This window comes from Sus scrofa, chromosome 13, assembly GCF_054392235.1.
Source record: "Sus scrofa isolate SSC_HxYL_T2T_F1_AM1 chromosome 13, Sscrofa_HxYL_maternal_Yorkshire_Landrace_v2.0, whole genome shotgun sequence".
In the NCBI taxonomy this organism is placed as follows: Eukaryota; Metazoa; Chordata; class Mammalia; order Artiodactyla; family Suidae; genus Sus; species Sus scrofa.
Genome location: NC_139395.1, coordinates 121,272,265 through 121,296,628, shown reverse-complemented (window position 1 = coordinate 121,296,628; position 24,364 = coordinate 121,272,265). Strand labels below are relative to the sequence as shown.

General features: G+C 35.9%; 1 protein-coding gene across 2 annotated transcripts in view; it reads right to left on the bottom strand.

Moving 5' to 3' along the window:
- The window catches only part of SERPINI1 (serpin family I member 1), an 83,037-nt gene that overhangs the window by 57,901 nt on the left and 772 nt on the right, over positions 1-24,364 (bottom strand). The window lies entirely within an intron of this gene.

Sequence of the window (24,364 nt, the reverse complement as noted above, 5' to 3'; positions counted from 1 at the left end):
AGAATTGTGATGAATGAACCTCAGAGTTTAATGCCTTACATCCCCACAATGTGGAATTCATCCTGCTCACAGACTAATCTGTACACATGCATGAAACCAGTGAAAGAAAGGCAAACACAGAACATTTGAATTGTGTAATGTGTGGCTGGCTTAGATAAATTCAGGAGAAATATTCCATTAAAAGGTTTAGCAGGTTAAATATTCCATTAAAAGGTTTAGCCAAGTCCCTCCCACAACTGGGAGCCAGGTTACCAGAACTGAAGAATATCCCATTGTCAGCTGGAGAATTTAAGCCAAGACAGTATGTTCAACCCAGGGGACATAGTGTGAGAGGACTGGAGGCCACAATGGTTCTCTGGTTAGTTGTTTTCCTGGTGCCAGAAAAGCCAGGTAGGCACATCTTCCCTTGACATTAGTTATCCAGCCACCCTTCTCTGGTACCATTTTAACTCTGGTAAGATCCAACTGATGACACCACACAGAGGAACTGATGAGGTCAGCCTGCTGGACCACAGAGATACATGGGCAACAGGACTCATTTAAGCTTGCCAGTGAAGCAGAATGCAAGTAAATTCTAAAATAATTCCCAAAGCAAAGTTATTGTGAAGAAAATAAAGTTTACTTTTAAATAGTAATCTTTAAGTGCCCTCTCATGGGTGGATGGGCACTAAATGTTTACAGAGAAGTAAATAAAAAGAGCTTCCAGGATGTGGAGCTTCAACTCTAATTCTGTTGTACTCTTGTTGCCATCTTTAGAGGCCAAGTTACCACCTCTCCTGGTCAGAATGATGTCCCTAGCATTTTTTTTTTTAATCTGGCTAACTTCTATTTCTCCTTCAAACCTCACTTTTTGAAGGTGGCCTCTAAAAAGTAATTTTCATTTTTGTATGCATAGTGATCAGTGCAGTGCCTTGACTAGCAAATTCTAAACAGATGTTTGCTGAATAAAAGAGAGACATAACTATATTTATGGAATGTGAATAAAAAAAAGGAAATTGGATTGAGAGTGAGAAGACTTGAACTTGAGCACTCCGTAATTCACTAATGGTAAATCTTTTACTTTTGCTGGAACTCTGTTTTCAAGTCTATAAAATGGGAATCATTACACCTTCTCCTTCTTTGTAAAGTAGCTATGAGAATGATATTGCTGTGGTAAGGACAATAGCATCTAGCAGAACACATGGCTCTCTAACGGGTAGCTCTGGGCAAATCACAGAAATGATGAGCACCTATTTCCTGTGTCAAAGAAGGGTCATAAAAACTTCCCTATTTCTTAGCATTTCTTAAAAAGGGCAGAAAATGTTAGAGCATTTCATTTATTTTTTTAAGCTTAAATTTTTGATATTAGTATTGAAATATTAGTATTAGTATTAGGGATATAATTTTAGACCTAGAAAGAAGTTGAAAAAGTACAAAGTATTCTCTTCACTTAGTTTTCCCAAATGTTAACATCTTACTTATAACTGATGCACAATGATCAAAACCAGGAAATTGACATCAATGCAATACAATTAACTGATCTATAGACTTTATTCAAATATTTCCAATTATTTGGCTAATGTTCTTTTCCTGGTCTTGGAATCTATCCAGGTTTTCACACTGCATTTTGTTGTCATGTCCTCTTAGTATCCTACAATGTTTAAAAAAGTATCTTGGGAGTTCCCGTCGTGGCGCAGTGGTTAACGAATCCGACTAGGAACCATGAGGTTGCGGGTTCGGTCCCTGCCCTTGCTCAGTGGGTTAAGGATCCGGCGTTGCCGTGAGCTGTGGTGTAGGTTGCAGACGCGGCTCGGATCCCGCATTGCTGTGGCTCTGGCGTAGGCCGGTGGCTACAGCTCCGATTAGACCCCTAGCCTGGGAACCTCCATATGCCGTGGGAGCGGCCCAAGAAATAGCAACAACAACAACAAAAAAGACAAAAAAAAAAAAAAGTATCTTGTAGATGGATACATTCAGATTATGTAAATATCCTATTTTTGGCCTATATTTTTGGCCACTAATTTTAATATCCATTAATTATTCTTATCTGCAAAAATTAACATAGTGTTGGCCAAATGGTGATTTTTCTACTTCGTCTTATTTACATTCATTGATTGGACTTCTACTGTAAAGAAGAGCTATCTATCCCTCCTCTTCTTTTTTATTAATGTATTCAAGTTATTTATTTGTATGAGTATGGACACATAGGTATTTATTTTATTCTGTGCATTACAGTCCATTGCTATCATTATTTTACTTCTCAAATTATCCTAGATTTGCCATGGCCTTTTTAGATGGTTCAACTCACATAGATTAATGCCTTGCTAAAAATCAATCCACCCCAAAAAATGCCTATTCAGAGATGTGGCATAGGAGAGGATATTAAAATATATTGCTGGAGAGGAGAAATGTCAGAGATATGAAGGACAAAGGATACCGAATCCAGATCCTGGCAGCTCCAAGAATAAAAGACAAAAGACCTATAAGGAAAGGGATCCTCCCAACACGTATACACTGGCCAGAGATTTGGCCATCTGGCAACTGGCAAGAAGAGGGTTAAGAGACTTTATATCTTCGGATCATCCTAATATAGAGATGCCGGCCAGAAGCCTTAATTTCAAGTTCAATAACTGTATCTCACGTGTGTGTGTCTGTGTGTGTGTCTGTGTGTGTGTGTGTGTGTGTGTGTGTGTGCGCGCGCACATGTGCATGCAGACGAGTCTGAGAGGGTGGGGTGCAGGGTGCAGGGTGAGATTAATATGTCACCAGTTTGAGCTAATGTAATGAGAGAGAACTTTTTGAAAACAGATAAAATAGACCTTGAGAATGATTTGCATAACACAAATCCCTGTGCAACAGACAGGTGATCATGTTTGTCCATAAAATTACTTATTAATTCATCACACAGGCTCACACTCTGAATGTTTAATATGTTCCTAGCACTGTGCAAACACCACTGATATAAGCAAAAATTAAACACTGTCTTCAGTGACCTTGCTGTTCAGTGGAACTGAGGTCCTTTCAAAAAGCTGGAACGTTCTAGGTGGTCCTAGAAAAAGCTTTGGGCTTCATCAGTAAAATGGGAAAGCTGGTCTTTGTTCTTTAAGATTATTTCCAGCACTAAATTCATTCGATATGGTAATTCACAAAGTTTATTATTTAAAAATTACTGCCTAATGTGCCTTTCTCTCAAAATATCCTAATCAGTAATAGATGTACTTTTCTCTTTAATAAATCCTTGGTAGCTGTTTAAATACTGAATCTCACAGAGCTGATTCCCTATGGGTAGGAAACCTCATTTACATACAGTCACCAACTCATTTTTCACACAGTAGCTTAGACTTGTGACATAATGAAGAGTCAGCTGAGACTAAGAATACATTATTTTTAAAGTTGGAGGCAGACATTTGGTTGCATATTGCAGTTACTTAGTTTTCTTGTCTTCTTTTGATTAATGGAAATCAAATAGCTAATCTTAATCATTTTAGTGGTGGATAGAAATTGCTTTCTTGACTACGACTGCCATAGAGTTACAAGGGACACACAATTATCTACATCTTCCAAAAAAAGAAAGATGCCTTATCTTATGACTGATGGCCAGATGTGCTTATCTGGAAGTTTAATTAAGCAAACAATTTTGGAAAATTAGCAACACATACTTGTTTCAATAGCTAATAATAGAGGCTTTAAATATGTTAACATAAATCTCAACTTTGACCTTAGGACTAGAATCTGAGAGAATACAGAGACCAAAAAAAAAAAAAAAAAGAAAAGAAAAGATTAAACCAAGTAATTTTTTTAAAAGACTACTTATGCCATAATATCAAATTTGCATTTTACATTTACCGCAGTTCCAAGTATGAACAGTCAGTGATATTGGTCTGCATTGTACAAGGTTCCAATCCTAACCACAGGCTTCTTATGGTTCTCTCTCCCCCAACTTCTTAATGTAAACTAACAAATCTTTTCACAAAGCATAGTAATACCACAATGGGCTCATTTGAAGGCGTCTAAGGTCGTCATTGTACTTTTTTAACACAAGAACTGATTTTCACTTGTAAACTGATTTTAAAATGTTGATTCTACTAGGATCCTTGGTTTCTTGCTTAATCTAAATCAGAGGTGAAGGCGTGTTGCAGATAAAGGTCTGAACTTTTGAATAAGGGAGGTCAGGTTAGAGGGATCATTTTAATACTGTGTGCCTTCTTTCAGCTTCTTCTTTTTTTTTTTTTTTTTTTTTTTTTGTCTTTTTGCTATTTCTTGGGCCACTCCTGTGGCATATGGAGGTTCCCAGGCTAGGGGTCCAATCGGAGCTGTAGCCACCAGCCTACGCCAGAGCCACAGCAACGCGGGATCCGAGCCGCGTCTGCAACCTACACCACAGCTCATGGCAACACTGGATCGTCAACCCACTGAGCAAGGGCAGGGATCGAACCTGCAACCTCATGGTTCCTAGTCGGATTCGTTAACCACTGAGCCACGACGGGAACTCCTTCTTTCAGCTTCTTAATTGAGAAGAAACCTTCAGACTATCATCCTGAAATGTATCATGGATTAAAATGTACCATTTCCCCATCTACAGATAAATTTATGAAATGTAGGCATGGGGTTATATATGTAGTGCTTCTAGTGTGAGATGTGACCCAGTAACTGTTGGATGAGATGAAAGACTAAAAGTAAAAGTGAAGGGGGAATTGGATTTATTGAATAAATAATTTTGGGAATATCAGTTCAGACAACAGAATGGGCTCATTGCTACCAGAGGCTACAGGAAAGGCTTTTCAAAGATGCTTGTGAGCAGCAGGAAAGGAAGAAAAGAAGTAACTCAGGGAGGCCAACTGGGTAGTCAGTAAGAAGGAAAAAAAGTGCTGGGTGAGAACCTAGGAAGCAAGCTAATGGGGCTGCAGAGGACATAGCCAAGGTCAGTTTAGCCCTGAACTAAACTGGCCCATGGACCAGCAATAGAAGATTGAGAAATCCCAAATGGAACAAAGTGGAATGATTTAGCTGATCACATCTAAGAGCACTATGGAGTAGCAGCTAGAAAATGAAGTGTATGCTATAACTAAATATTCAAATAACAGGGTGTATTCAATTAACTTCTCTTCTTGAATACAGCTCTACCAGAAGTAGTTTTCTTTCCTTCCTTCCTCCCTCCCCCCTCCCACTCTCTCTCTCCTTCTTTCTTTCTTTCTTTCTTTCTTTCTTTCTTCCTTCCTTCCTTCCTTCCTTCCTTCCTTCCTTCCTTCCTTCCTTCCTTCCTTCCTTCCTTTCTTTCTTTCTTTCTTTCTTTCTTTCTTTCTTTCTTTCTTTCTTTCTTTCTTTCTTTCTTTCTTCCTCTTTCTTTTGGCTAGGGGTTGAACTGGAGCTACAGCTGCTGGCCTACACCACAGCCACAGCATCACAGGATCTGAGCCGAGTCTGCGACCTACATCACAGCTTATAGCAATGCCAGATCCTTAACCCACTGAGCGAGGCCAGGGATCAAACCCTCAACCTCACGGTTACTAGTCAAATTCGTTTCCACTTCGCCACAACAGGAACTCTGAGGTAGTTTTATTTCTAATGGCCTAATCTGGTTAGTAACACTTCCAGGGTGTCCCAAAGAAATGAAAAATCAGATTTGGCACTGTAGATTTCCTTAAAGCCAGATCATAAACTTTAATGTTATTCTATTTTGACATTTAAAATATTCAAATTTGAACAGGTACCATATACTACAGAAAGCACAGCTTTATGCTAGAAACTACGACTTAGGAAAATATACTCCCCATAGAAGTAGGGTACTTAGAATTGTTTAATATTTCAATTGCATAAACAATCAAAATGCTTTTAAACCAGTAGAGGGCTTTAAGAGATACTTTCATCTCTTCTGACTACTCAAGTTGCCTCTCTGCAGCCCAAGGTCTGGCTGTAATATGTGGTTCTATTGGTTAATAAATTCTCACTTCCACTATTTCTGGGATTTGTGGACATCCTGTGGTGATTCTAACCCCCATTTCTCTCTCCCTCCTGGATTTCATGCCTAATTAACTGATATAAAGATGATTGCAGAGCTCACCAGTTCTTAAACTGAAATAACACAAAGGTAAATGTGGCATGACTGAGTCTCTTCCAACCAGTTCTTGTGAATATAAATATTTCCCTCAAAAAAGGAGCTTGAAATAAGGTTAGTACATGATTTGGAAAGTCAAGAAATCTATTGTCTCCTCATCCTCTTAATTACGGGCTAGCAACTGTTTTTAGAATTAAATCCAAAGTAATAGAGCCAGAGGAACACTCTATCAAGATGACATGTCTTATCTACCTCAGAAAGAGTAGCATCACTATGCACATTGCACAGTTTCTTCAATTTTTTTAAAAAAAATTTTTCCCTAAAATCGATATAGTCCTCTTACACAGAACCTTCATATATCAGTTATTATCCCAGTGACACTGGTTCTAGGAAAGATTTAGACATGCTCTCAACCTTTGCCTCAACATATCTGAGGAATATAATATACTCAAAGATAGCCACTCTGTTCTAGTAGGCACTGGAGGTGACGTGCAAGTGTAAAGAGTTTGAAAAAAGCTACAGAGATTATTGTAATCTACCTACTTCACTGCCCCCCATTCTCAATCTTCACGGGGGCCCAGGGCTTTTGAGACTCGCTGGCGTAAAACAATTAAAACTACATTTTGAAAAAGGCATTAGGGTTTTCGGCATTTATTGCTACTCGCTGTGAACTATGCACTTCCCCTGGTTACTTTTTTATTTATTTATTTTTTTAACTCCCTCAGAGTATCACTGAAAAGAAACTCTGTAAAAGAAGAAACAAAGTTTATTCACTAAACACCTATGATACAACAGGCACTTTTCTAGATGTTGGAGATATAATAGTAGACAAAGTATCTGCTTTAAAAGCTTACAATCCAAGGGCTCAGAGAAACTGAGTTAATTCACCCGCAAATGAAGATGATATTTGAGACCTGCCAGTTTCACATACTATATAATATACTTCCAGAGATCCCTCATTACTGTATTCTCTTCTGAACAAGCTGGTTTTCCTCAAGCACCAACATCCAAGATAGACTGTTTTTCGCTTCTAGCAGATAGTATCTACCATGCATTTGGCCCTAGACACGGTCACGGTATACAAGGTGCCTGCCTTATGGAGTGAAATCCTTATATCAATGAAATAAACAAATGTATGAATACCTAATTGCTAACTGTGTTAAGTGCAATGAAAAAAAAAATCACAATGTGCTATATGAAAGAACTGTGGGGGCCTACTTTAGACTGGGAAGAGGACCAGGAAATGCCTTTCTGAGCAAGTGTCATTTAAGCTGAGAGTTGAAGTAAGTAAGAGTATTCCAGACAGAGGGAATGACATGAAGGCATGAGGTCAGGAAAAAGTTCTGTGACTGTGAGGGACCAAAAGAAATCACTGAACAAAAGGGAGAGAAGAGGAGGGCTTAAGTAGTTAGAGGTCTTGTAGGCAGCAAGGATGTTGCATTTTTCTCCTAAATGCAGAACACTTTAAGAAGCTAATATTTATCAAATGGATTTCAAGGGAATCTTGAGTAGAAGTTTAAGGACAAACTGGGTGGTTACTGCAACAATCTAGGTGAAAGGAGACATTGACTGGATTAAGGTGACTATGATGGAAGTAAACAATGGAAATAAAGAAGTAGAGAGATCCTGAATACTCTTACTTAAGTGTTCAGATAGACTGAATGGGAAATAAATAATGGAAAGTAAGGATGACTCCTTAGTTTCTCCTGGACCAACTGGGTGGGTAGAGATGCCCTTCACTGAGGGAGAAGGTTAGATTAACAACAGAGAGGGATGAGACAGGAGATCAGAAATTTGGGGAGTTCCCATTGCAGCTCATCAGGTTAAGGAGCCGAAATTATTTCTATTAGGATGCAGATTTGATCCCTGACCTCACTCAGTGGGTTAAGGATCTGGTATTGCCATGAGCTGCAATGTGGGTTGCAGATGCAGCTCAGATCTGGCATTGCTGTAGGCTGGCAGCTGCAGCTCCAATTCAACCCCTAGCCCAGGAATTGCCACATGCTGTAGGTGCAGCCATTCAAGACAGACAGACAAAGGAGGGGAGGAAGAAAGAAAGGAAGGGAAGGAGGGAGGGAGGAAGGGAAGGAGGGAGAGAGGAAAAGAAGGAGGGAGAGAGGAAGGAAAGGAGGAAGGAAGGAGAAAAGAAAGGAGGAAAGAAAGCAAAGAAAAAAGAAATTTTGTTTTGGATAGCTAAGCCTGAGATGCCTGAAATATTCATGAGGTGAGAGTTCAGAGTTCAAGTCTGGGATAGAGAGACATTTGAGAGTTCAGCACATTTAAACTTCTCAAGATGGATGAGGTTTCCTGGGGAGTGTGGTGAAGAGCCCATCTATGGCCAAGCTTTGGAAAATTTCAATATTTTCAAGAACTAGGAGAATGAAGAGAGAAAAGGATCATCCATGTGAGAATAGGGCCTGGCAGAAAGCAGGGACGAAATGGGATGTTTATTATTAACCTAGAAACAAAATTGTATTTTAGTTTCTCTTGAAAAATAGTTTCCCAGCTCAAAACAATACTATCTAGGTTGGGATGACTGATATACTACAATAAACCATGTGAATAGTCTTTTTCTTTTTTTGTAGGCCAAAAATAGTCACATGTTGGCATTTGCATAACGTTCAGTCTGATACAAACACAACTTGGAAGAAAATTCATTTATGTTGTGGGACAGTACACAGTTCTAAAATGTTGCCCTTTCACATATGTACAGTAAGCTTTTGCTAACATTAAATGCTTATTACCTTAGACATTGTAAAAAATATCAAAACAAATCATACACAGTAATGCTACATACCACTTACCAATTAATTTTATGCTGGCAATCAAGCTGACAGCCTGAAAATGCCATTGACAACTTATCACCATATTCTGACTATTGAAAATCCAAATAATACTATTCCCTGATAAATCTATACATCCAGCAGGGTAAGCACTTGCAATTTCACACATCTCAAAATTTTCTGTCTGGTTTAAGAAAAATCTCTGATTTCCTCCTTCTTTCTACAGGGAAAACATTAATTTTAAGGAAATTAATAGGCATAGTTGACTGTTCTATTATCTAATCTTAGTTTGTAGAGTCTACGTTTTGAAAGGCTATTCTCATATAGTTTGAGTGACTTTGTATAATCACAGGTCTACCTCATATTATCAAACAGACACATCCCAAAATATTATGCTAATAATTCACTATATTTTAAATTTACCAAGGACTCATTATTTAAAGCTAGGATTACAGATTTAGATGTCAGATACATGAATCAGGCCAGTGTAATAGAAAGGAGTGGTGTCTGTGGCAAATAAAGAAGGTACCCCCCACCTAAATGAAATCTTTTTTTCTAAAACATAAACTCTGCAAAAATAATTCAGTAGGGATGGTGTATAGGGTAGAAGGATTTCAGCAGGCCCAGCTGACAGTTTGAGACATCTGATCTAAAGTAAACTCACATGGATTTCCTGGGTATTATTACTAGATATGCTCTAGATTTATTTAAAGTTAGAATTTTAAGATATTGATTTTATTATTTTTAAAAGGGTAAGAGCTATAATTGTAAACGTCCTTTTTTTTTTTTTTTTAAAGAATGTGGAAGACTTTATAGTTCTAGAATGCAATGTGCATTACACAAATGGTGTATAGTAACTATGGACCATTCTATAGAAATACCCAGAGGATTTTGGTTACTTTTTTTTTTTTTTTAAACTTTTTTTTGTAAGGATTGTGACATTTTATTTATTTATTATTATTATTTTTTTGTCTTTTGTTGTTGTTGTTGTTGTTATTGTTGCTATTTCTTGGGCCGCTCCCTCGGCATATGGAGGTTCCCAGGCTAGGGGTCCAATCGGAGCTGTAGCCGCCGGCCTACGCCAGAGCCACAGCAACGCAGGATCCGAGCCATGTCTGCAACCTACACCACAGCTCATGGCAACGCCGGATCGTCAACCCACTGAGCAAGGGCAGGGACCGAACCCGCAACCTCATGGTTCCTAGTCGGATTCGTTAACCACTGCGCCACGAACTCCGATTTTGGTTACTTTTGAAGTAATGAATATAAGCCATGTTTAGGCTAGAAACAAATAGAAACTTGGTCCTATGTGGTGATACCCAAGGTAACCTACATAATTTTCTATACTTTATTTTCCTCATCTGTGAAATGAGGATTAAAAAAGTACTTATAGGATTATTATGGAAATTAAGAGGGATGATGTATGTTTACAAAAATACTAGCACAATGCTTAGGTCAAGGCAAAAGTCTAGTCGCAAAAAAAAAAAAATAGTACAGGAGTTCCTGTTGTGGCTCAGCAGAAACCAACCCAATTAGAGTTCATGAGGATGTGGGTTCAATGCCTGGTCTCACTCAGTGGGTTAAAGGATCCAGTATTGCTGTGAGCTGTGGCATAGGTTGCAAACGTGGCTCAGATCTCCATTACTGTGGTGGTGTAGGCTGGCAGCTGTGGGTCTGATTCTACCCCCAGCCTAGGAACTTCCATATGGAACTGCTGTGCTGAAAAACAAAAAACAAAAAAAACAAATAGTACCATACTCTGGTCTTCCCTCTGTACCACACTCCCTGCCTCCTTAAAATCTTTCCCTTTATCTTCATGTACTAATAATAGTCTCTACAGGATAAACAAACAAGTATCAGAAACACATGCTTATAAACCCACTGCTCAATGTTCCCTTTCAATTTCATTATTTCTATATGCAATTATCCTGCTCTTATTTTCCTACACTAAACTGTGCTGATGAAATATACTTCTTGGAGAGCTTCCTAAACTCAACCAGGAAAAGAAAAAGCCTCCATAATGTATAATTAGTCATTTCATATGCACATCTCTAAAGTAAACATAGCAACATTAACAACCATTATTTTAGATATTTAGGTAAATACATGTAGGTTATCATATATGAAAAAGTAAAATTTTGGTTTTCTTTATTTCTCTTAAAATAAGTCATCCTGGCTGCGTGTTCTGCCAAGAGCTGTGAATTTACTACTTAAGTGCCAAAATATCTACTGCCATTTGAATAAAACAAATAATATGTGTAATCTACTTTTTTTATTCTCAGAAAACTGGAAATGTAACTACCTTCTTTGTCATGTCTGAGGATCGTCATTCTGAACTTGACTGTTCTTCACTCATCCAGCTAATCCCTACTGAGCACCCCCACAACTGTCCTAGGGCACATGTGTCACTGGACTTCACAGAGGTGTTGACATGTCCCTTTCAGATAACTACATTATTTTTTAAATTTCATAGTTTCTCCCCTCATTTATATTCAGAGGGTTTATATTATTGAATTGTTATTAATTTGTCTAAACATATAAATTAAACAGTAAATTAAACAGTTTCTTAAAAGTAAACAGGCTCTAAATAAGGACTTAAGGGCTTATGAATGCATAAAGTGAATTTTACAGCAAGAAACTTGGCTGGATTGGAAAGCTGGGTTCTATGGTATGTTTTGGTGAGAATTCTGGATCCATTTGATAAATGAGATCTCTTTGTTAAAGGTTTTTATTTGCAAGTTATTCTAATGGAGAAAAAACCATTTCTTAAAACATTAGCTGGTATATTATTATATTCAAAGTGAAACCAGGTTTTTGGTTTTAAGTTGTCAGCCATATAATCAAATGACTGTCTTTACTTGTATAAAGACAGCAATTACTATGGTTAATGATTCTTAGCGATGGATTATTCATGCTGTTTAGCTAGCTGAACATTATGTTTCTATAATAGTAAAAAAAAAAACATAATTAATATGTTTTGTGGCAGTTAAGAAGCAGGTGTCAAACCAAAAACTAAAATTTTCCAATTAGGGTGACATAAAAAGGAAGGTGATATGAGAGTAGACGAGAGCAAAAACAAAATTTTAAGACTTAAGAGAGGAAATGAGACAGTATTCTAATTAAAGTTGACTTCCTTAATCTAAAAGCAAGGGAACAATTTTTACATGGTGATGTATCAATGTCTCAATAAGCCATTATTTTTTATAAAATGAAGCAAGCTGAATGCAGTGAATAAACACAAGCCTCAGGAAAAACAATTTAAATGCTTCAGCTGATTTATACTTGTTACGACAAAACTTTAGGTTTCTAAACTTATTTTTGTATTATAGAAAAATTTTAAAATTTCATTTAACTTTTTTTTGTTTGTTTGTCTTTTTGCCTTTTTCTAGGGCCACTCCCGAGGCACATGGAGGTTACCAGGCTAGGGGTCTAATCAGAGCTGTAGCCGCCAGCCTACGCCAGAGCTACAGCAACATGGGATCCGCGCCGCCTCTGGAACCTACACCACAGCTCATGGCAATGCCAGATCCCCAACCCACTGAGCAAGGCCAGGGATCGAACCCACAACCTCATGGTTCCTAGTCGGATTCGTTAACTAATGTGCCATGACGGGAACTCCTCATTTAACATTTTTAAGTGTATATAATTGTTACTTTTTGAACTATTACAATTGTTCATTCTCTTAACATTCAGACTCACAACTTAGTCATTCTTCCTTAGATGTCTCCCTTACTTCATCCCAGGGGTCACACACTGAAATGCCTACAGAAGCCGTGGGAGGCTGGAGGGCAGGTAAATGGCCCCAACTAGCTCAGTGTAAGACAGCAAAGAGTGCTGGTGATTGTAGAGAACTGCCATTTAAACACACACACACACACACCTGTGGGCTGACTTCTGACTTGTTTTACAACCCTTGCACTGTAGCTAATAAGGGGATAAAAACTGTTGATTCTGTATCCGAAATTTTCCTGGAATCTATAACATCATTGCTACTACCTCTGGGCCACTGTCGTCATTTCTGTTTCTTCCCAAGTTTACTTGTGTCCTTTCCTTATTTTTCATATATTCATTTACTTGTTTCCCTAGAATCCAGACCCAAGCGGAGGCCATGTTTCCTTTTTCAGATTGTTTTATGTATTTGAAATCTGTATAACCAGTATAAATAGATTCATGGCTATTAAAGGTGGATTACATCTTTACCAGTATAACTTACCCAATTACCCTTCTTGACCAGATTAAAGCTTTTTACTTTAAATTCTGTCATCTTACAAATACAGCCATGTTATACTTTTAAATTTATTTTTTTGTCTATTATTACATTGTCATCCTTTTACTTTAAAATGATATTATTTTGCTTAGCTTTGTCTTTTTAAAAAACTAAATAGTTTTTGTTTTCCAACCAGTATGGCAGATTCTACCTTTCCATAAGAAACCAGATCTATTGATAATCGTAATATATTTGTTAAGCATTTTGCTATGCTTCTTATTCTTTTTGCTTTGATCACATTTATTTCCTTTGTTCTTGAATATATACTTTCTATGAAAATAAGGCAGTTGATATTTTTTTCTTATACATCCTTGTGTGTTTGAAGTAATCTGGGGTATTTGATCCAGAACATTATTATTTTTTTCTGCTATATGGCATCTTATAAGAATTATTTTTACCATCTGAGTTGCTCTGAAACAAAATAAGAATAATTTGCTTAAATGTCATTTGTTTAATCATTTTATAGTTCTAATCTTGAATTCTTGATTCTGATTATTTAGCCAGCAAAGTATGGTGTTTTTTTGTTGTTGTTGTTTTTTGGTTTTGTTTTTTGTTTTTTTTTGGTGGTTGTGGTGGCAGTGGTGGTGGTATGTATGCTTCTGCTTTTGTATTACTGAGATCATTCTTTTGTTTTTATGCACACTCAATCTTAGCTCATCTGGATAAGCAATTTTGAATCACAAACTTATTTAACTGCAATACCGTATACATTATTCCATTACTTTCTATCATTAAATGCCACAGAAAAGAAGTCTAATCACAAGCTAATATTTTCACTCCCTTTATTTTTATCTGTTTGGAGTAATTAAGGTTTTTTCTTCTTTCATTTTAAAATTAAAAAAGAAAAACTCATATTTTTACCAAAGTGTGGCTAGTTTGGTCTTCGTTAATTTTACCTAGTGTTCTGAGGTCAAATGATAGAAAATGAGAGTATTATCTTTTATTTTTGTCTGCGAGTCTGGGTTTCTTATAATTCAATCTATAATTTTTGTTTGTTTTTGCCCTTTTAGGGCCGCACCTGCGATTCACAGCTAGGAGTTGAATCAGAGCTACAGCTGCCAGCCTACACCACAGCCACAGCAACACAGGATTCGAGCTGTGTCAGCAACCTACACCACAGCTCACAGCAATGCCAAATCCTTAACCCACTGAGCGAGGCCAGGAATAGAACCTGTGTCCTCATGGATACTAGTCAGGTTCATTACCACCGAGCCATGGCAGGAACTGCTCTTATGTTTTTTAAAAAATCATTTTTTATTATATTCACAGTACTATGAACATTTGTGTACAAGATTTTGTTTGGACATATTTTTTCCAATTCTATTAGGCTTATGACCAGATTTGAACTGCTGGATCATATGCTAAATATATGGTTAACATTTTGAGGATGAGCCAAACTGTTTTTGAATGTGGCTGCAGCATTTTACAATCCCACAAAGAATTTATAAGTGTTCAATTTTCTCCACATCCTCATTAGTACTTGTTATTGTCTGTCTTTTTTATTTTAGCCATCTACTGGATGTGAAGTAGTATTTCATCATACTTTTGATTTGTATTTTCCTAGTGACTAATGTGTATCTTTTGTTTATAGGGCATTTGTAAATCTTGTTTGGAGAAAGAAATGTCTATTCAAATCATTTGTCTATTTTAATTGGGCTATATTTTAATTTCTGAATTATAAGAGTTATTTATGTCCTGTGAATTTGTCTCTTGTCAGGAAGAGATTTGTAAATATTTTCCCCCATTCTGTAGTTTGTCTTTTCATTTTATTCATTGTGCCATTTGAAATCGTTTTAAATTTGATGTCCAATTTTCTCATATTTTATTTTATCACTTGTGTTCTCAGTATCATACCTAAGATACCACTGACTAACGCAAGATGATGACAATTTATTCCTCTTTACTTCTAAGATTTTTATAGTTTTAGCTCTTACGTTTAGGCTTGTGATGCATTTTGAGTTACATTTTTGTATATGGTGTGAGGTAGCATCTAATTTCATTCTTTTGCATGTGATTATCATTGCCTTAGTGAAGACTATCCTTTCTCTTGTTGGAAATCAATTGATCACAAACTCAAGGGTTTGTTTCTGAACTCTCAGTTCTATTGTACTGATACATGTTATGTCTGGGTCCTTTGTATTTTCAAATAAATTTTAAGATCAGCTTGTAAATTTTTGCAAAAAAAGGCAGCTGATAATTTGATGCATTAAATCTGTAGAATCATTTGGGGGATACTGCCATCTTAACAATATTAAATGTTCTAATCCATGCACATGAACTATTTCCCAATTTATTTATGTTTCTTTAATCTCTTTTAGTGATGTTTTGAATCTCATTTGTGTTTTTGGTGGACAAGTTTTATATTATTCCTAAACATTTCATTCTTTTAGATGATACTGTAAATGGATTGTTTTTCATTTTGTTTTTAGATGTTCACTGCTAGTGTATAAAAATACAACTGATATCTTTAGCTCAATCTTATGTCTTAAAACTTTGCTAAACTTCAGTTCTAACAGTGTGTGCATGTGTGTGTGTGTGTGTGTACTCCTTTGAATTTTCTAATAAAGGATGAGTTCATCTTTGAATAAGGATAGATTTACTTCTTTTCCAATCTGTCTGCTTTTTATTCCTTTTTCTTGCCAATTGCCCTGGAGAAATATTCAGTCTTTCACTATTAAGAAAGATGGTATAGTTATGGGGATTTTGCAGATGTCCTTTATTAGTTGAGGACGTTCCCTTCTATTCCTAGTTTGTTGAGTATTTTCATCATGAAAATGTGTTGGATTTTGTCAAGTGATTTTCTACATCTATAGAGATGACCATGTGTCTTTTGTTCTATTGATATGTTTATATTACACCAACTGATTTTCATATTATATTGGCTTGCATTCCTGGTCTAGCTCCCACTTGATTATGCTGTATAATTTTTATTTATTGCCAGATTTGATATAGGATATTTGAGTTTACATTCAGGTTTTCTATTTCTTCGTGCTTTGGTAGTTCGTGTTTTTGTAGTCATTTGTCCATTTCATCTAGGTCATCTAATTTGTTATGTAATTGTTCATAGCATTCCTTAATAATATCTTTTATTTCTGTAAGACTTGTAGTAATGTCTCCTCTTTATTATATTCTTTTAAATATCATTTTCTTCAAAATTTTAATAAGGTATCTTAATTTCTCATTCAATTAACTGGCATGGCTTCTCACAGTATTTAATATGCTATTCAGTCTTTATTAATTATACTAAAGTCTGGGATTTACTATTCTGTGCATTTATGTTCTTTGGCTCTTATATCAATATTATTGTCCCTATATGATAATTTGTGTAACTCTTGAAACTTTTTACAAATTAGATGATACCCTTCCCAATTTCCTGAACTTTCATTTTAGGGGTAGACAGTACTTTGAGATTCAAATCCTCATTTGAATAAAAAGTTATTGTTCAATTAAAATAATAAATCATAATAAAAAATCTAATATTTAATAAAATAGCAATCAGCAGCTACCACATGCCAGGTATTACACAATGCACTTTATGTGACATCTCATTATACCAACATAAACATTCTTTGAGTCAAGTTAGATTAAAAAATCAAACTTGACCCCAGTTTTGTATGACTACAGAGCCCACATTTTTAACCTGTGGTTGACAAATTTTTTTTTAAAGGGCCAGATAGGAAATATTTTCAGTTTGTGGGCCATATGGTCTTTGCCACAATGTCTCAACTCTGCTATTGTAGCAAGAGAGCAGCCTTAACAATAAGTAAATGAATGGGTGTAGCTGTGTTCTAAGAAGTTTGATTTACAAAAATCTAGTAGTTGCCTAGAAGTAATAGCTTGTGGTCCCCTGTTATTCACAAGCACACCACACTGGCCTACTTCTTTCTTAAATCCCTCCCTGTTTATTTACCACATAAATCAATTTCTTCTGCTTGTGGACATCTACCATAGTAAATATTGTAACATCATCATCCTAAATTATATATCCTTGTTTATATAAATAGGACTTGGAATGTCTTCTTGTGTTAACTATATTGACAAAAGATTGTGTCAAAGAATAAGTGATTTAATATATTTTATTGTATCTCTCTGTAACACCTGACCCCATGCTACAGATTGTAGTAGTTTAGAAATTTAAACGACTTTATCAGGAGAGTTTTGTTCCAATAAAGCCACTCACTTAAGTTCACATAATAGAAATGTAAAAATTGGACAGTTAAGATATTGATATGGAAATGCAGACAACTGCAATATAACAAGGTTCTATGGTCAACATCTCTGAGTATGAAGTTTCTAAATGTAGAAAAAATATTTTCTTCCATTCTTTTGGTTTCAATTTTCTCCTCAGACTTTCCTATCTCAAGGAATCATAATTTATTAAAACTCTAAGTCCATGATGTATTATTGTAAGAATAGGTAATCATCCAGGTACTAATCAATGTATAGATATTGATAATATTTTTCATATTTTAGAAATGGGTAATAACACCATTTTCCAGGTTTAAAAATTTTTAGCATGAGTTCCTCTCTATGAAGCAATGGCTTTTTTTTTTTTTGCTTTTTCAGGCAGATAGTATTCGTTTTAAGATTTGTTTAGTATTCAGTTGTTCTTTCATTAACATTAAACCTTTTTTTTTTTCTGCCCCTCAGCATATGGAGTTCCCAGGCCAGGGATCAGATGTGAGCCACAATTAGCAGCAATGTGGATACTTTAATGCTGGATCCTTTAACCACTGTGCCAGGCTAAGGGTCAAACCTGCATCCCAGTGCTCCAGAGATGCTGCCAATCCTTTTGTGCCACAGTAAGAACTCCTATACCCATATTTTTTTAAGCAGCCTATATGAAGATTGATACTTTAAGGCTTAAGGTAGACTTAAAACAGAATCATTCTTTCAACTGTTAGTGAAATATATCTGTAATGAAAAGTTTCAGGACAAGTATTATATGTGGTATGGGCTAGAGATACCATCTATAGCCTTTGCCCAGAGACTTGTAATTTGGTAGTCACAGAATTGATAACTTGGTGTAAGAATGTTAGAGTTTTCTAACCTGGGGAAAAAATAAATGAACAGGAAATACTGAGTCAGTCAGAATGAGAAGGAATACAATTTAAAGTCTGCATGGTTTTAATTACTAGACTATGGCTGAAACTATTGACTGGTTACCCCCAAGTCAAACTCAAACCACTGTTGCCCTGCTTCATTTACCCTAAAGACCTAAAGTCCTTTATCTCTCAACATCTCTTAAAGCTAGAGCAGCTACATGCCATGGGCCAGTAAGTCCACAGTGGACATCTGCTAGTGGTTGTTGGGAAAGCTTTTATTTCCCAACTAAAAGAAAAGGACTCAATAGGCACATGTCATTCCTCATTTTTCCTGCCCTGAACTAGAATATTATATCTGAAGCTGCAGAGGCATTCATCTTGCATTAGGCACAAGAGAAAGCATGAAGACAAAACCCTGAAACTGAGCCTCTACACAAAAAGGATACAACTACTTTCCTTCAGACTTCCTGTCTTGGAAAAAATAAATCCGTATAGCTTTACGTCATTGTGCATAATTTTCAATTACTTTTGGGCCACATAATGTAAGTAAAAACTGGTTTTTAGGATAACCTTGGATAATAAATAAGATTTCTTTCTCTTTCAAAACGTTTAATTTCATATTACTAATTATTAACTAAATCTGCTATAATGTTAAAAATGAATGGTTATTATTATTAGGGCTTTAAATTTTTGTTACTGACATTTTATTTTTGAAAGAACATATCAAAAACTTTGAAATACAGAAAATAACACTTTTTTACTTCAATTTAATGTACCTTGTGCTCCATAACTCAATATAATTTTAAAAACTTCCATGACTGGACAAAAACAAAAATTACACCATTGTTCCACAGCTGTGAGAATCCTAGTATTGTACAAATTTCATTTAGTATTAGATATCAAATGACGTATGATAAAAAATATATCTTAATCTGCCTTAGACACAGAAGAAGTGATTTAGGATACTCTGTAGAGATTTCTTGACTATAAGGCTGAATGCATCTAAAAAACATTAATTTTGGAGTTCCCATCATGGCTCAGTGGTTAACGAATCCGACTAGGAACCATGAGGTTGTGGGTTCGATCCCTGGCCTTGCTCAGTGGGTTAAGGATCCAGCATTGCCATGAGCTGTGGTGTAGGTCGCAGACACGGCTCAGATCCCATGTTGCTGTGGCTCTGGTGTAGGCCAGCGGCTACAGCTCCGATTCGACCCCTAGCCTGGCAACCTCCGTATATGGCGGGGGTGGCCCAAGAAATGACAAAAAAAGACAAAAAAAAAAATTAATTTCTTCAATGATTTTAAATTGCTTTGTGAGGTACACAACAATTAAATGCTCCAATAACTGATTTAATTCAAGTGAATGGCAAAAATTATACATCATAATATAGCACCTATCACATACTACTCAAAGGTGAAAAAACAGTCAAAATAACTCTTCAAGTTACATAGCATTAGAAGACCTCAAAGATAGCTTAGGTTTCAGAACAAAATTTAGTTATCAAGAAAATGACAGAATCAATCCAATGTGACCAAAATATCAAAAGTACCCCAGTGAGTTCTTCTGGGTCCATTCAAAAGAGGCCAAGACACTAAGAGGGGAAATGGACTACAAGTTGATAGGTAGTCAATGACTTGCTAGATTGTGCTACTGAAATCACTTTCTGACACTTGAGTTACTGTTACTGGGAACTTTGGTATATCTGGGAAAAACAATACACTTAGGAAAATGAGGTTATTAAATCAAAGTAAATTCCATCTGCCTTCCTTCCCACACTAAATTATGAGCTGTGAGCTCAGGAGGCTCCTTTTCTAGGATGAACCCATATGGAGGCCTTGACGCAGTGGCTGGAGCTGGAGTTACCATGCATACTTTAGTGGCTAAGCTGTACAGAAGGCCGGCACTGAGTACTGTCAATGCCAAATCTCAGAACTCATCCCTTCCCCATGCTGGCTCAAAGATGGCAAATACCTGTATAATTTAGATTTAACAAGCTTGAGTAAGGTCTCCCACTGAAACCCTTTCACTGAAAATAGAACATTCAAGAGGAGTTAAGTTTTAATCAAGATAAAGCCTCAAATTACATTTAGATATTTTTCTCTAAGTCTCTATTTCCATGTGGTAAGGAAAAAAAAAAAGTCATAGATATATATGTGTGTATATATGTGTAGCAGAGGCTATGACTTAAAAGTTCATCTTTAAGTTGGCAAAGTTCTAGACACCAGGAGAGACCAATAAATTTCAAGCAGCATGGAATTAATAAATTCATATCTGAAGTATACATGCATATGCAAGGTTGCAGTTAATAGCAATAATTTGCTCTATTCATTCAGAAATCCAACAAAAGGCAGTGATATTTCTATTTAGCTCAATATAAGCAGCTGTTGTGGGGAGAGGGCTGAATTCAGTGATAAAACAGATGTTTAATAAACTTATTTTTCTAGTTGTACCTGTTTGTGAAAAATGTAGAATGATGCTTCATTATATGTTGTCAAATATTTCAATAAACTGATGCCAAATATAGACTTTCAAAGTAAATATCAAGGTAAATGAAACTTAGTCTTAGTTATGAAGATACTAAGCATTTGGTGAGGAAGACAGGAACTCAGCTAACTCTACACAAGGCATCATTCTAAGCATTAAGAGTAATGCCAATGAAAGGAAGATTAATCAATCATCAGTTCTAAGCCAATGTGTATCTATCAGCATGCTAGTAAAGGCGTATTAAAAAGCAAACACAAGAACAGTTAAATATTTGCTGTTATTAAATTTACTACTAAAGAACTTCATTATTAACTAGAATTCTCTAGGTCTTATAATACTAAATGAAAAGTCACATTTGAATCCTTTTTTTTTTTTTTTCTTTTTAGGGCCGCACTTGTGGCATTTGGAAGTTCCCAGATGTCACATCAGAGCTATAGCTGCTGGCCTGCGCCATGGCCACAGCCACAGAGGATCCGAGATATGTCAGCAACCTACACCACAGCTCACTGAGGGAGGCCAGGGATGCAACCCACATCTTCATGGATACTAGTCAGATTCATTTCCACTATGCCACAGTGGGAACTCTCACATTTGAATTCTTAATTCTATCACTAATCAGATTAATTTGTTTCTGGAAGGTGAAATACAAAAACAATAAATGCTCAATTACGCATGTGCTTAAACACAATCTCTCTTTTTTTTTTTAAGAATGATTAGAAAAATGGAAGAGGAAATTAAATTTTTATAGAATGAAATATGCTTTCAATAGTTGAGCTTCAACAAAGGTATTTTACATGAGGTAAACGGCGGTGAGCCATAGGCTTCCCTGGCTGTAAAACGTAGACCTTGAGTGCCACTGCTGCGAAAGCCCTTTTCCTTACCCAAAATTCCCTGTCTCTGGGATGAATTTAGAAATGGCACACAAGGGTTGTAGGTAAATCTCTGCAGCCCACACAGTCTGAATCAAACTGGGCTCAGGTAACATATTTGCTAAGGCTAACCAGCACAAAGACATTCTCAGTGGGTCTAATGTATAATAATTATTCTCTGAGGTCAACTGACTCAGACGTGCAAGATGTCTCAATGCATACAACATTAAAGAAAGTATTGGTCAACAGTTCTAATTCAGTAAGTGGCTATAGGGCAACTTCCTGAGGCTGAACATGATATAAGGTGCTGAGAACAAGCAGGAGATGGGAAAGATGTATACAGTCTCCAGGAGCAAATAATTGTTACTTAAAACACACTGAACCAAATTTTAAGGATTAAATTCTGAAAACATTAGATGTAGATTGAAAATAAAACAAAAACAAATTTTTACCTTTGTATAACAATTAACCTTGATCCCAAAGCAGTGTTTAATCTTAGGAGTTTGCTTTAGAAGGTGGGTGAAGAGGGGGTTCTTGCTCATATTTAGTGTCTTATTCAAGTATCTCTGTTATTAAGGGGGAAAATATTAGTTTTTACTTTTTAAAATTATGTCCAAATAATACTAAGTTTCATTTAAAAGTGAATGTATCCATGCAGGATATTTTCTATTTTGCTTCAATCACCCATGATTATTCAAAACCTAATGAATTAATGTCATTCTGACTCCAGCTAAAATGATAATATAGGAAAATACTGTCTCCCACTATGGGTATAGGCCTCTAGAAATTAATAATGGGGGGGAAGGTCATGAAATCACGCATTCAATGACAACAACAAAAAAGATCAAATCTCTTTTCTTTCTTGCTAAGGGTATGCTTCTCAAATAGTTTTCTTCATATCTTTCCCACTTTGTATGCCACCTCCCACTTTGCACCAAAACCATTTGATCTTGAACCTTTAAATCTCAGTCTTTTGTGCTGCATGCATCAGTGAATCCTCCTGTTAGCATGAGAAATCCATGCTACTCAATTATTTTTACTCAACAGGCTTAGAGTTAGAATTTTAAATTAAAAAAAAAAGTCCATAGTATATTGTAATTTGAAATTAACCAAGTTTTTGGGCTAAATGACATTAATTCCATGAGCATCTTCAACTCAAGAGACATTCTGCACTCCACTGGTTTTTCTTTCTCATCACATATATACTCTGATAGCCATACACAAATAGTAAAAATCAAGAGGAGAATAACATGTTTTAACCAAGATAGTGCTTCACATAAAATTATAAACTCATCTGATGAGACTTCTCAACACCAGTCACATATAAGAAGTCTTCAGATTATCTGAGATTTAATGTGAACAATTTGAAATGTGTCAAGAGTTCAAGGTAACAAACACTCAAGTGCCACTGATTGCCAATGATTTTCTTCCTTATAAAAACATGATTTGCTTACTCCCAAATGACATAGGAACACAGTCTCTTTCACTGACACAATAAAAAAGATCCAAATCTTGGAAACAGGTGAAAAATCCAGTACTTTAACGTCATAGACTCATTAATTTAGTGAGATTCTACTGTTTTTGATACTTCAAAGCAAAAGACCTTAAATAGTTGGGATCCAAAGTACATCTGAATTTTGATATATATTTTCCATCTTATGTACTTGATTATTAACTGATTCTCAACCAAGTCCTTTCAAAAAAATCTTTTGATACAGGCTCTGAAAGAATTTCATTGCCAGTATTACTCTTTATTATTATTATTATTACATGGGGAAATAACCCAGTGACAGCAATTATTCAATTTCATAAAATGAATCAATAGCAGAGCCTGAGAGAGAATCTAAGACTCTGATTCAGAATAATCTACATAATCAGAAATAACAGCAAACACAATCTTTTCCAAGCCTAACTACCCCCTAATACCCATTTTCCTCCCTAAAATCACTTTCAAGGGGTCATATCAGCTACACGGATTAAGAAACTCTCTTGTGATGTAGCAAATCCTTACCATGGCTGCTAAGTTTTGTGGCTACTGTTGCTTTTCCTTTTCTTAAACTCTTTCCTGCTTCTAATACTTACCGGATCTACTTGAGTGCAATCTAAAAGCAGCTGTTTTTCTAAGATTTGTCCCTTTATATATTTCTCTGGTGTGTGAGAGCATGGGAGGTGATGTTGGAGCATACAGATTCACAAGTCAGGCTATATCAGTAGTAGCACTCAATAGGATTGAACTTTAAGCTATGAAGAGAATTCTTTCTAGCTATTTCTTTTCAAAGAGGAATTCTGTATGCATTACAGAAATAAAATCCAAAAGTCATGAGCAAATCAGTAAACATGAAAACAAAAAAAGACAGTAATTTTATTGACCCTAGTTCAAAGAAACCCAGATTAACATGTTCAGGCAGACTCTGAAATATACAACTGTCACAATGAAAGCATTTCAGAGCAAAATGTGCTGCAATATGCTACTATGATTAAAAGCCATGTAATCGGGGGAACCTCTGTAACAAAAAGAAAAAGAAAATGAACTAGGCAAATAGCTTTTCAGACTTTTCTAAAAAGATAGGCTGTAATTTTGTCATAGTTACACAAGGGTAGATGGGACTTTCATCTTTACCTAATATTAAAACATATTTTCATCTACGTATTTAATTATATTCAAAGAAATCACACATGGTTTAATACTGAGAATAAACTATTATTCTGATACTATTACATGTGTTTTAAGTCTGAACCCATAGTAACACACACTAAAGGAAATCATTTAGCACATACTCTCTAAATAGAAAAGATCCTTGCAGCTTTTCTTGTACTTTTGGCTTTTTTTTTTTTTTATGTACAAATATCACCAGACACAAATGAGAGAATAAGGAGCAGCA